An 11,343-nucleotide genomic window follows, 5' to 3' on the forward strand; every position below is an offset into this window, starting at 1 on the left:
CTTTGAACACTCAAGTTTTTTTCAAAGTAAATGCTTCTGGTCCCACAGACACTCAGCTAGGAATATTGAGGGAGCAGCGAGAGGCAAGGGGCAGGGGTGGGCAATGACTCACTGTGTGGTGCACCACTGCCCGTTCCCAAGATCCAACTACAAGCTTTTCAACTGCAGCATTAGCGCTGGAATTACTGCTTGCCCTCCAAGGGATCCTTGTGGAAGGATTTAAACTGGACTCGTTCCATTTATAGGCCTTGAAAGAGTCCTGTTTTATTTCTACTTTCCTGGGCCAGGGGTGTGTCAGTTGCACACCTGCTACCTTTCTTGGATGTGGTGGCCATTTATCAGGCTCCCTCTCCAGACTCAAACCCTGATTCCCCATCACCCATTGTAACCATGGTAGGTATGACAACTACCATCAAATGTTGATCAGGCAGGTGCTTGAATGAGTCACCACCATGGTGGAGGGTGTGATTGGCACGAGTTACCTAGTGTCACTAAAGCCAATGGCACCTGCCCCCCAGGGAGGGTCATGGGGAGGCTGAGTGTGGTGGTTTGGTCTGATAAATGCATGCATTCCCCCATGAAGGTGATCAGCATCCATTGGCATGTATTAGCTCTGAAATTGCCTCAGTTATCCAAGTAGGAGAGGCGCAAGTGACCAAAGGAACCATACCTCATTTAATGAGCCATTCAGTTTCACACCCATGCATACCTCAGCATTCACGCCTTAATCTTTGAGAGCAGCGTATGCTACTGGCAGAAACAACCACGTAGATGGGCACACTGCAAAGAACCAGAGGGAGATAGCCAGCTCCAAAGCATGTCAAGCATGTGGAACACAGGGCACTGGGAATCCAGCAGTGGGTGGCAGCACTCTCCTCAAGGTGAAGGAGGCCAACACCCTGCCCAGGGTCTGACCACCTACCCTTCCCAGGACAAGGATGGCTAACCACTCACAAGCAAACAAAAAGGCCTCGGTGGCATCCCCAGGCACAGTCCCCCATTGTGGCATGGAGTGGGTCTGGGGCACCAGGCAGTCTCCTCAAGTCTAGCCAGCACATCCTTGCTCTTGTGTGGACAGGGGGCAGTACGGCTATAGTGGCCAATCACAAAAACTAGCTGGAACCCAGCTTGCACTCACATTCAGGAGAGCCCACAAGAGCCAGGCAAGTCAGGGACAGCAGTCCTTCACCCATAATGCTGCCAGCTGTCCAGGGCAGCAATGGACATGGAGGGGGGCCATGGTGGGCCCAGGAAGCAAGATGCACCAGGCCACAGAACTGAGGCTGGCAGAGTGGACAGATGGAAAGAAGGCTAGCATTGAGGATAGGCACTGGGAAAGCAGTGGAGTAGGTAGGCTGAGTGCTGCTGCAAGGAGTCTGGGGCCATCTAAACAACCTGGACACAAGTCAGCTACCAGGGCACAACACCAGGTCTCACTGTCACAGGCCTCCAGCAAGGCACAGCCCAATCCATGCACAACCACAGGCTGTGACTCTGGACAGGAACAGGCAGGACAGCTGCTCACAGCAGTGGGACAGAGGAGTCAGGATGCAGCATTCCACCACCCCCCCAACCCCAGCACAGCATGAGGGAAGCACACATACATACAGACACACAGCCCTACACTGGGTGCCAACCTCTCAGAACCCTGCCCTGACTCAGAGTGGGGAGGCACAGTTTAGTTTAGACAAAGCACCGTGCTCAGCCCCACCACAGGGCCAGCATACACTTCACAGGAAGGTGAGGGGCTCTGCCCATGTGTTGTGCCAGTTGCAGCAGTGGCTACTGTATACTTTGGAAGGGCAGAAGCTGGCGGGGGGGTTGTCTAGCACTCCAAGGCTGCCTCTCTGATCACTAGAGACTTTCTCAGCAAGGGCACATTTTCTCCTACACTCATTCTCATCTCACAGTCAGGCCAGCAGAAGCACTTCAAGAGATGGCAGGACTGGGCTGCACCTGGGGTGTTTGTGGTACGAGTAAGCGAAGGGTCAACCTGAGTATTTATGGGAGGACTCTGTGCTGCCTCAGGCTCACTTGTTTCTCACATGAGGGGGCTTTTCTGAAGTCTGACTGAACCGCCTCTGCATTGCCCAGCCTGCCACTGTTGGTCACGTATCCTGGCAAAGAAGGTACTCATGGCATTCACCTTGCCAAGTCAGTCCCCCCAGCACAGTGAGGATGACCACGATGAGGTACCTGTCCCACTTTTGTGCCCCCCTTACCTAGGCCCCCAAGGATGCTACTCACAGGACACACCACCACAGCTGTGATACAAATGGGAAACAGCACTGCTTGGCTTTTAGCACCTGAGGTACAATCTGGACAACTCCAGGATCACCACAGAGAACAGGTGACACGGGTTCACACACCAAGGGGGGTATGCTGCACAGCAGTGGGAGGGCTCTCCCCAGGACAGGGAAGGCCACTTGCAAGACACACACCAGGAAGGTGCAAAAAATCATCTGTTGTGTCAAAGGACCCCAGCTCCACTGATGCCCTGAAGCAGAGGACAAGAGACTGAGGTCAGGCTAGATTCTGCACTCCTGCCTTCCACACACCACCAACAGGCAGTGGGGAGAGGCCAGGGGCCCAAGGGCAGGACAGAAAGAGTGGCCTCCTTTGCTTTGGAATTCCAGTACTCATCTTGTTCAACTTAGGCCCAGCCCTGGAGAGTGTGACCCCACCACCAATCCAGGTGCACGGAATCCCCAACGGGGAGACCCAGGGAGACCGTCACCAGCAGAGCCTGCTTCAGCCTCACCAGCCACATTTTCTCAGGTGACAGTACCCAACAATCCTGAAAATTTACATCTGATACATGGCCTGACACCTATGAGATGGAGTTCTCACAGTCACAACAGGGTAGAGGACCCACACTGCCTGGCCTCACTGCCCTTGGGTTGCCAGATACCAGAGACTGAATGTGATGCAGGGTTGGGTCAGCTGGAAAAGCACCTAAGAGAGCCAATGCACAAGCCCAGGCAGACAGCTCAAGAAACAAGGGCAGAGCCAGGTGTAAAGTTGTGGTCAAACCCAGAGCCCCATGTACATCCAGAAGGCCAATATCCCTAGCAACAGGTACTGAAGAAGACTGCACTTATCTGGTGGCAAAAAATGTCCACATTAGGTGAAAAAATGACCATGCCCAGCAATGAGGCCTATTCACAAACTGCAGGGGGGCCTCCGGAACCTCAGTCCAGCTACTGGTCCCCAGCACGAACCCGTCACTGCCAGCTCCAGAGCTCTCAGGGCCATCTCAGAGTACTGTGGTGACAAAGGGGGTAGGGGTGGGGGAAGGAGGACATAAGGGAAACAAAGTGGGCCAGGTATGCCCTCTCCAGTTTGCCCAAGTAGGCAGGTACCGGTCCATCCAAGTCTCTAGATGGGCGCTTGGGGAAAATTCTGCAAAGACGCCTCTGACGACTGGGCCCCAAGTGGGACCGTGCCCAGGCCCTTGCTACCCTATCCAGGTTCTCTCATGGCCCGGGGCCGTCCCCACCTACTGAAGGCGGCTCTGACAAACCCATCATAAAGAATCCAACCACCAGGACTCAAACGTGCCCACCACTGAGCCCACTGCATACTCCATGGGCCACACAAAGGTTTTTGCCTCAAGAGCAGGAAGTGTAGAGGGAGTGGGGAAATTAATAAGGTTGACACAGAACACCCGGGCCTCAGGCATCTGAGGGCGGGACACTCTCCCTTCCCCCCTCAGTGGCCTGGCTATCGTAGGGTGGGTCCATGCAGCCTGAGGGGCGCTGGTGGATACTGGTAGACCCGGCCAGGTGGCCCCACAACCAGGCAGGAGCGCGGCGCCCATCACTCCCCCATAAGCCTGCACTCCCAGTCTCCGGCGAGAGCATGACACGCCCACGTCCCTGTGCGACCAGGACAGTTGCTGCCAGCGCCGCTGGCCTCCAGGAACTCTTCTTCGGTCTCGGAGGCCGAGTCCCATCCATCGCAAAGGTCGCCAGAGCTCCAGAGGGAAGAGACGATATAAAAGAGACCGCCAGATGGCGCCAGACAACCGGCGCAAACGTAAACGGGACAGATCCTGAACGCCCGGGGTCAAGGGCGCAGCGCTGGCCGCCCCAAAGCCATCGCTTGTCCCGGGGCGGGTGGAGGGCGTCCGCCCCGGCCCTGAGGCATCGTCGTGGGAGTTAGCTCTAGGTTTGGCATGGCACATCACTGCACGATCCGACCCCGGCAGCAGACAGGGAGAGAGGGGGCAGGGGGAGGAGGCTGGGAAGATGCTGGCGTCTGCCGCCGTGGAGACACACTCCCCACGCGATTCCCTGGCTCCGGAGAGGGAGGGAAGATGGGGACTGTGAAACAGAAACCAAACAAGTGCTCAAAGAACAACAATGCATGAGTCGGTTTTGATTCCATACTTTCCAACGGAGAAGGTCTTTCGAAGGCAGACGGAAAGCCCAGAAGCTAGAAACGAAAAGACGATACGCTCAAAACCATACAAGTGGAAATAAAATCTCTCTCTGCATAGACCGTGACAAAGTCCAAAGACAGCAAGTGGGTGTGTGGGGGACACTGGGGAAAATACACCTGTGGTCATGAGAACATGGATTTCAACACGACTTACCACAATAACGGGGAAAACTGTGTGTGTGTGTCAATAGCTATCCACTATAAACCGAGTTCCAGTACTTCTATATAATACACCACTATGTGTTGTGTGCGCTTGAATATGTTAAATGATGATGATAAACTGTAGTCCAATAAAAAACAAAACAAAACAACCAGCCAAACTCAAGTTGTAGAACTTCCAATGTCTGCCATTAAAAAATAAAAAAATAAAAATGGAAAAAAATATATATCTGATAAGAGGTTCCTATCTAAACTTCCAATGACTGCCATTAAAAAATAAATAGGGCCTCCCTGGTGGCACAGTGGTTAAGAATCCACCTGCCAATGCAGGGGGCACGGGTTCGATGGCCTGGGAAGATCCCACATGCCACGGAGCAACTAAGCCCATGCGCCACAACTACTGAGCCTGTGCTCTAGAGCCCATGAGCCATAACTACTGAAGCCCGTGCACCTAGAGCCCATGCTCTGCAACAAGAGAAGCCACCTCAGTGAGAAGCCCGTGCACTGCAATGAAGAGTAGCCCCCGCTCGCCACAAATAGAGAAAGACCACGCACAGCAATGAAGACCCAACACAGCCAAAAATATAAACAAATAAATGTATTTTTAAAAATAAATAAATAAATATGGAAAAAATATGTATCTGATAAGGGGTTCCTATCTAAAACAAACCAAGAACTTACACAACTCAATCTCCAAAAACCAAACAACCTGATGGGGAAAAAAAAATGAGCAGGAGATCTGAACAGACCTATACCTCACACCTCTGACAAACAGGGACCCCAAATGGATCACGCACTCCACATTCTCATTCGTCACACCATCTACAAAAATAAACTAAACAGGGATGGAAGGGAGACGCAAGAGGGAGGAGATATGGAGATAGTATGTATAGCTGATTCACTTTGTTATACAGCAGAAACACTACATTGTAAAGCAATTATACTCCAATAAAGATGTTAAAAATAAATAAACTCAACAGGGATCAAAGACTTTGACCTGAGACCTGAAACCATAGGTCTCAGAAGAAAACACAAGCAGTATGTGCACTATCTTTCTCTTCTTTTTTATTGATGTATAGTTGATGTACAATATTATATAAGTTACAGGTGTACAATACAGTGATATACAACTTTTATTTGTCAATCCTAATATCCCTAACTATCCCTCCCCCCATCCTTCCCCCCTAGTAACGGTAAATTCGTTCTCTGAGTCTGTGAGTCTGTTTCTGTTTTGTAAATAAGTTCATTTGTATCATTTTTTTTGGTTCCGCATATAATTGATATCATACGATATTTCTCTTTGACTTACTTCACTTAGTATGAGAATCTCTAGGTCCATCCATGTTGCTGCAAATGGCATTATTTCATTCTTTTTAATGGCTGAGTAATATTCCATTGTATATATGTATCACAACTTCTTTATCCATTCCTCTGTCGATGTATGTTTAGGTTGCTTCTATGTCTTGGCTATTGTAAACAGTGCTGCAATGAATATTGGGGTGTATGTATCCTTTTGGACCATGTTTTTCTCTGGATATATGCCCTGGCATGGGATTGCAGGATCATATGGTAGCTCTATTTTTAGTTTTTTAAAGAACGTCCAAACTGTTTTTCACAGTTGCTATTCCAATTTACATTCCCACCAACAGTGAAGGAGGGTTCCCTTCTCCCCACACCCTCTCTAGCATTTATTGTTTGTGGATTTCTTGATGTTAGCCATTTTGACTGGTGTGAGGTAATATCTCATTGTAGTTTCGATTTGCATTCTCTAATCATCAGTGATGTTGAACATCTTTTCATGTGTCTTTTGGTCTTCTGTATGTCTTCCTTGGAGAAATGTCTATTTAGTTCTTCTGCCCATTTTTTGATTGGGTTGTTTGTTTTGATGATATTAAGCCTCACGAGCTGTTTGCAAATGATGTGTCCGACAAGGGATTAGTATGCGCACTTTTTGACATCAATCTGAGCGAGATTTTCTTTGGATCTGTATCTTAAGGCAAGGGAAACAAAGCCCCAAATAAACCCACCCATGGAACTCCATCCAACTGACAAGCTATGGCACAGAGAAAAAAAACATAAACAAAATGAAAAGGCAGCATGCTGAATGGGAGAGAAGATTTGCAAAATATATATCCAATAAGGGGTTCTTATCCAAAACAGACCAAGAACACACAACCCAACCTCCAAAACCCAAAAAATCCAATGGAAAAAAAAAATGGCAGAAGACCCAAACAGACAGGTTTTTTTTAATTTTGTTTTTGGTTTTTTTTGTTGTTTGTTTCCCAAAAACCACATACAGAAGGCCAACAAGCACATGGAAAGATGTTCAGTATCACTCATCATTGGAGAGATGCACATCAAATCCACGGTGAGATATCACCTCACACCTGACAGAATGGCTATCCTACAAAAGACAACAAATAAGATGGGTTGGCAGGTGAGGATGTGGAGAAAAGGAACACTTGTGCACTGTTTCTGGGAATGTCCATTGTTACAGCCACTATGGAAAACAGTATACTGGTCCTTCAAAACACTAAAAAATAAAAAAAAATTTTAATCTACCTTATGATCCAGGGTAGATATCTGGATACTTTTCCAAAGAAAACAAAAACACAAAAAAATACATGCACCCCTATATTCATGGCATCCTTATTGACAATAGCCAAGATACAGAAACCATCTAAGGACGCATGAATAGATCACTGGAAGAAGAGTAAAAAGAAGTTAATGTTTATAGAGCTTTGCCTATGGATCTCCCTCAGAGAAGAGAGATTAGTTTTATTCCCTGTAGTTCTTACTAAGGAAAAAATTACGTGAATCCAAGTACCTGTCAGTCTCTACTTTCTGTCCTTCTTAGAAAATAATCAGATTAAAAGAAAAAAAATGTGAAAACTGTTTTTGAAGTGTATTTGACACGGTTATCTAGATTCTAGTAACCTTCCCAACTCTCAACAGTTTTGTACGTAAACAATGAAGAATTGTATATTATGATGTAATCAAGCATCAACTTTCTAAATTGACACAATTACACAATTGACACAATTACACACAGTCCTCACTTTGCAGGGTAGTTCAGGACCATAAAATGACCATGAAAGCTAAAGCTCAAAAAAGCAATCGTGTTAATCAATGGGAAAAATACAATTGTTCAATGATATTCAAAACTTCTGTCAAAACATTAAAAACCCTCTTACTTGCAATTAAAAATGTATAGAATATAAAAATACCAAAAATATTGTTTACTTATTATAGTATAATTGAAAACATTTCAATGAAATCATCTTATTAATTTATAAAAAATATATTAACAGTAGTTTGTACAGTGCTTGCCTTATTTATGCAATACCTTTTTCTATGGCTTGATGAACACACATTCCTAAGTTAAGATCAACATTTTACCCTTTGGGCTTTCCATGTCCTGAAATATCTGTCAGTGTTCCTTGAATGGGAAAGTTTTCAGCAATGTCACCTCCCTGAGATGTCTTCAGCCTGTCCTTTTTCATGTTGTTGAGCTCTCTTGCAGTCAGTACTTCTGATGGCACATCTATAGCCTCATGCATGGTGGCAGCACTGCCATATGCATGCTTAGCTGTCTCCTAACCACATCTAGTGTCATTATTTTTTGTTTCTTTGCTTCCCTTCCCTTTTTCTTGGGCAATTCTTTTCAGCTTCATTTTATGGTGGAGACAAGGTGGCAACACAATTCCACCTGGAAAACAGATACACACCTAGCAATCAACAAAAGGCTCTGAAAGAGGATTGCTCACTGATCATGTTACACATTTGTTAGTTATGTAGAGATTGCAGACTGAACAGCAGCAGACAGGCAGCAGCAAGCTTTGTACTTCATGCAATTACAGATGATAATTTGTGGAAACTGAAATATGAACCACATTGTTAGGGTATTGGTGTCATTTAACTAAGCTACAGTTATTGAACATTTTGCACATTGGAACCATGCAAAGTGAGATACCTCTTTCTCTTTCATTTTCTCCATCTGTATTTATATTAAAGCATCTGCAGGAATGTGTTTTAGAATTAACATTGTAGTGAAGAATTACTAGGCCAAGATCTCAGGTAGACTAGAAATCCAGAGAGTTGAATCTGACATTTTGAAACTGCCTTTGTAAATATAGGAGAGGCTGATGAGAGACTGACCTTCAATTTTGACAGATGCATAGAGCGAGGGGGACAGATGTTTGAATCCAGACCCAATAAGGCTGGAATGTTTGTAATCCCCTTTCCAGCAATTTGGAGTGGGATGCTGAACAACCACATTATCAAAATAAAGGTGAACCAGAAATAATTATGCTCTTGTGAAGACTGCAACTCAACTTGACCTTTCTTGTTTCCCACAATAATCTCAAGTCTCCAAAGTTGGATTAAGAAGATTCCAGATTGATGGTGCCCCCCGCCAAAGACCTAAAGAAGATGTTTTAGGCCTCAACTTACCTCTACAAACAAATTTACAAAAAATAAAAAATTAGTTTTCTTTTTTTTTTTTTGAAGATGTTGGGGGTAGGAGTTTATTAATTAATTTATTTATTTTTGCTGTGTTGGGTCTTCATTTCTGTGCGAGGGCTTTCTCTAGTTGTGGCAAGTGGGGGCCACTCTTCATCGCGGTGCGCGGGCCTCTCACTGTCGCGGCCTCTCTTGTTGCGGAGCACAGGCTCCAGACGCGCAGGCGCAGTAGTTGTGGCTCAAGGGCCTAGTTGCTCCGCGGCATGTGGGATCTTCCCAGACCAGGGCTCGAACCCGTGTCCCCTGCATTAGCAGGCAGATTCTCAACCACTGCGCCACCAGGGAGGCCCCAAAAAATTAGTCTTAGATGAGGTCATGAGGGTGGAGCCCCCACGTGCAAATTAGTGATGAGGAGGAGGAAGAAGAGACCTTGTGAGAAGAGGAAGAGCTCATAGCCCCTCTCTACCATGTGAGGACAGAATGAGAAGATGACTGTCAATGAACCAGGAAGCAGCTCTTACTAGGAATTGACTCTGTAGCACCTTGATCTTGAACTTCTAGCCTCCAGAGCTGTGAAAAATAAATGTTTGCTGTGTAAAACAACCAGTCTAAGATATTCTGTTATAGCAGCCAGGATGGATGAATGCACTGTGTGTGATGTTTTAGGCCTCACCACAGGTAATTACAAAGGCTTTTATCTAACTGGCCTCATGGTGGAAGCTGCCCTCAGGTCCCTCTGGCCAGGCATGCTCTTCCCATATTTTCTAAATTTATTTATTTATGTATGTATTTATGTATGTATGTATGTATGTATGTATGTATGTATTTATGGCTGCACTGGGTCTTCGTTGCTGCACACAGGCTTTCTCTATGTGTGGCAAGTGAGGGCTTCTGTTATTGTGGAGCATGTAGCCTAAGCACACAGGTCTCAGTAGTTGTGGCTCGCAGGCTCTAGAGCGCAGGCTCAGTAGTTGTGGCGCATGGGCTTAGTTGTTCTGAGGCATGTGGGATCTTCCCGGGCCAGGGATCGAACTCATGTCCCCTGCTTCGGCAGGCGGATTCTCAACCACTGCACCACCAGGGAAGTCCCTCTTTCCATATTTTCATTTCCAGCCCTGATACCTCCATTCCCAGGTTGCTTCCTCTGAGGCTTTGCACATATGTCTTCCTCAGGCATTTCTCCTGAGGCTTCCATGTGGGGGAAGGAGATAGGGGAAAGCTTGAAGCCATTTTTTATTGACTCTGAGTACTTTTCCACTCCTAGTCCTTCAACCTCAGCCTCTCCATTACCCTAGTGTCTATAAGACTGCTGGGCCATATTTTTGGGGCCCCCCTCCACAATGAGACGGCCCTCATGTCTGTGCAGATCCATATGGCCCTCAACTAGTGTGCTGTTCTAGGGGGCCAAATTAAATAGAAGCAGTTGGCATTTTCTGCATTTCTGTACTATTGATTACACATCAACAGTACACATCACAGTATGCGATTAAAGGATTAACTCCTTCATTTTTGGCTTTTTCTTTTAATAAGCTACTGCAACAAAGTGTCCTTGAAGCAAAAGGACACTAAACAACCACACAAAAGCATAAGAAAGTATAAATTTTACTGGTAAATATATAGACAAATAAAAAACAATGCAATACTGTAATGGTAGTGCACAAATCACTTTTAACCCTAGTTAAAAATTTAAAAGACAAAAGTATTAAGAATAACTATAACTACAATCAATCATTAGTTTAAATTTAAATGGATTAAACTCACTAATCATGTTTTTTTAATTTTTCTTAATAATTTTTTACTTTAATAACTTTATTTTATTTTACTTTATTTTCTTTCTTTCTTTCCTTGCTTCCCTCCTTTAGACAACGAATCATCACAAATTGAGGAGGTGGACTTTGAGAGCAAGATTTATGATTTTTTCCCCTTTTCCTCTTTTTGTGAGTGTGTATGTTCATGCTTCAGTGTCAGATTATGTCTGTATAGCTTTGCTTCCACCATCTGTCCTAGTGTTCTACCCGTCCGCTTCTTTTTTTCTTAATAATTATTTTTTTATTTTAATAACTTTATTATATTTTATCTTACTTTATTTTACTTTATCTTTCTTTTTTTCCTTCCTTCCTTCCTTCCTCCCTCCTTTCTTTCTTTCTTTCTACTTCTACTAATTCTTTCTTTCTACTTTTTCTCCCATTATTTTTTATTTTATTTTACCTTACTTTATTTTCTATTGTCCTCTTTTCTTTCTTTCTTTCTTTCTTTCTTTCTTTCTTTCTTTCTTTCTTT

This window comes from Monodon monoceros, unplaced genomic scaffold (genome assembly GCF_005190385.1).
Source record: "Monodon monoceros isolate NGI ecotype Baffin Bay Population unplaced genomic scaffold, NGI_Narwhal_1 Super_Scaffold_2, whole genome shotgun sequence".
Taxonomy (NCBI): Eukaryota; Metazoa; Chordata; class Mammalia; order Artiodactyla; family Monodontidae; genus Monodon; species Monodon monoceros.